Here is a 3,818-nt window from a genome sequence, read left to right as displayed (position 1 = left end):
TTAGATTGTGATTTTTTTTTTTTTTTTTATTTAAATAGGAGTGAATATATGTGTGATATCTACTAAAAGAATATGTGAATAGATCAAAATGGGATATAATTTTAAGTTTTTCAATTTGAGGATGACTGTTTTTTGTTAAGGAATTTTTTGATAATTTTAAAAGAGAGTCGGCGCTTGAAGAACACATGTCAATATGTGAGGAAGGGCCGCCGCGTTCAAGCTGCGAGTTTAGCCTCTTCCAACAGCCAAAAAAGGCTGATCGTTATCTCTCATCGTCGAGTGGTGCCTCTTCCAATGGAATGGTGTGTATATGATGATTCATGGTGGTTGGGTGGCGACAAAATTTTTCCTACTCTCAATTTTGGCATTGCCCCAGCCATAATAAAAGGTGCCCTCCTATTGTTTTTATATGTCAATTATAGTTCTTATTATTTTTATTATTTTTATTTATTTTAAATTTTTTTATTTTTTTCAATTTCATCCCTTGAAAAAATTAAAATCCATCCTCCTGTTTTCTTTTTATTTCAATTACAGTCTTCATTCTTCTAATTATTATAGAGAATTTATTTTATGTTTTAATTTTGATCTTTATTTTTTTAATTGTTATTTTTTCTTGAATCCTCTCGTATAATTGAATTTTTTTAAAATTTTTTAATTTAATATTTAATTAATTAAAAAATTGAGTTTCATGATTTTTTCAGATAAAGTACTTTCGATATAATAACTCAATTTATGGGTTGAAAAGTTAGCTCAAGTTGATATATCTTTTTTAAGATAAGCTTTGTGATTTTTTTTGTTTTGTTTTCTAGATGTTATCCTAATTTTATCCTTTAATATTTGATTAATTGAAAATTAAGTTCTATATTTTTTTCATATAGAGTATTTTCAATCTAATAATCTGATTTACGAGTTAAAAAAGTTAACCTAGATTGCTATATTCTTTTCAAGATGAGCTTTTTTTTTATCAAATCATTTTAATTTCATTGCTTGGCCTACAAATTTGACAGAATAATTTAGGTTGACTTGTCCTTGATTACTAGGATTACATATTTATTATGTTAACTCGAGTTAACTTGAACTATTTTTTTTTAGTTTTGTAATTTGATTTGGAAATTTTATGCATGAGCTACAATATTTTTTCTTTTTTAAAAAAATATTTTTTTCCAAGTTATCGTGATATTTTTTTTAAAAAAATTATAGTCTATCTATTGTTGTTGTCTATTTTTTAATTGGGATGGCTCGAGTTGTAAATTTATTTTTTAAAAATGCATTCACAATACTTGAACATTATTTTTAATATAAAAAAATAGCTTTACAACATAACATGATACACAACAAATCTAATGATTTGTTTGGGAACGTGGTACAAATCACGTTCTCTTAAATTTTATTTTTTTATATATTTTTAAAGTATTTTTATATAATAATATTAAAAATAATTTTTTAAAAATAAAAAAATATTATTTTAATATATTTTTAAATAATTTTTTTTTAAACCACAGCTATCAGTATAATTTCAAACCTGCCGTAACTTTAAAGTAAAGCAAGAGAGATGAAAAGTAAGTTTTGGAATCTCGAGTGGTTATACATGAGTAAGAGTATGATAATTTTTTTTATAACAAAAACAAATATGAGATTAATTTGTTGTTAGATAAATGATGTTCAACTCTAATAAAATAAAAGGAGTATTAAATGATTTCTCACTCTAAAAATCTTAATCAATTCGTTTCAATAATGAATAATTCTCCAACTCCTCTTTCCAACGATAACCGTTCACTTCGAACTCTAACCTCTTTATTTTTATTTTGAAGATTTTGAACTCAAGCTTGTTTGGATTAATTACTACGATCCGTTCGCTAGGAGTCGAGCGATCCGTCCAACTTCTCTGGTCAATTGTTTTTTTTCTCATCGTCCACGCCGTGTAGATTGCGCAAGTAGCGATGATTATTCTGGTACAAGCAGAAAATGCAAAGCAAGTGCCCAAAAATAATTGGTCCCAATCACTATCGGTTGTTGTTACCAAGACTAAACAAATTGTGGAAAATTGCATCAATAACACTAAAGGTTACCTTTAAGACTTAAATGATTTATTTAATTCAATGAATTAACTAATCAATTTGCAAGGAGAAATGAAACCAATAATCTGTCATTTGTTCTGGTCCGAAGTGGAAAACTATCCCTTCAAAGTCCTCCTCGCTCAAATTTAATCCGAAAAATAAAAAATAAAAAAATTCCCTTGTCATCATTTTGTTCTCAAGGAACCCAGGCAGGCTAACGGGAAGAGAGGCCTTTTCCCCACCAATTTGAAGGCATTGCCCAGCTATTGATGGGTGTTGGCCCAGCTGACCACCCCATCGGGAGCTCGGGTGACCCAGTCATAAACTGCACGGGTCTACGAATTGACAATTGTGCTGCTACGAATTATTGGCAATGGTGAGTGGTTAATTGAAAGCTATGGAAGAACTATAAAAATTTGTATTCTCTCTTCAAAATTATTTCATTTTCTAATCAATTTTCAAATTTTTCTATGAATATAAGATACATTATTCTTTCTTCTCAGTTCTTCTTGTATAATCGCATAATTCGGCTGAACAAGGTTTTAACGAGCGCTTATTTTAGACTTTTAATTGAAAGATTAAAATAGGCTAATTTCGCTTTGTTTAATTAAAGTCTCCTGTAAAAATCTAATCTTGCTTAATGTGTTAGAATTAATTGTGTGTTTGTTCATGGTGGAGAAATTTATTAAAATATTTTTTAATTTTTATCATCAATAAATCAAAACTAAAATCATCAAAAAATACCTAAAAATATTAATTTAATATTTTTTAAATAAAAACACTAAAAAAAAATTATCGCACTCTTAAATATGATTTAAGGGACTATTTATCATTTCAGGTTATTTTTTAATATATATTTTTATTTATAAATATATAAAAATAATATTTTTAACATCCAAATAATCTAAAAAAATTAAATTTTTACAAAAATATTTGAATTAATTATGATATGCTGATTCAAACACTTATTTTAATTTTTTTTTTTAAAATCTGTCATTTGTTCTGGTCCGAAGTGAAAAACTATCCCTTCAAAGTCCTCCTCGCTCAAATTCAATCCAAAAAAAAAAAAATTCCCTCGTGACCAGGCAGGCTAACCGGAAGAATAGAGAGGCCTTTTCCCCACCAATTTGAATGCATTGCCCAGCTATTGATGGGTGTTGGCCCAGCTGACTACCCCATCGGGTGCTCGGGTGACCCAGTCATAAACTGCATGGGTCTACTCATAATTGACAATTGTGCTGCTACGAATTATTGGCTATGGTGAGTGGTTAATTGATAGCTATGGTGGAACTATCAAAATTTGTATTCTCTCTTCAAAATTATTTCATTTTTTAATCAATTTTCAAACTTTTATATGAATATAAGATATAATATTCTTTCTTCTCAGTTCTTCTAGTATAATCGCATAATTCGGTTGAACAAGGTTTCAACGAGCGCTTATTTTAGACTTTGCAATTGAAAGATTAAAATAGGCTAGTTTCGCTTTGTTTAATTAAAGTCTCCTGTAAAAATCTAATCTTGCTTAACGTGTTAGAATCAATTGCGTGTTTGTTCACGTTGGAGAAATTTATTGAAATATTTTTTTAATTTTTATCATCAACAAATCAAAACTAAAATCATCAAAAAATACTTAAAAATATTAATTTAATATTTTTTTTAAATAAAAACACTAAAAAAACAAAAGTTATCATACTCTCAAATATAATTTAAGGGTCTATTTGTCATTGTAGTAACTATCATTTTTAATATATTTTTGATTTA

This window comes from Populus euphratica, unplaced genomic scaffold, assembly GCF_000495115.2.
Source record: "Populus euphratica unplaced genomic scaffold, PopEup_1.0 scaffold4.1, whole genome shotgun sequence".
In the NCBI taxonomy this organism is placed as follows: Eukaryota; Viridiplantae; Streptophyta; class Magnoliopsida; order Malpighiales; family Salicaceae; genus Populus; species Populus euphratica.
The sequence above is the reverse complement of the archived record's forward strand: the minus strand, read 5'-3'. Positions refer to the sequence as shown.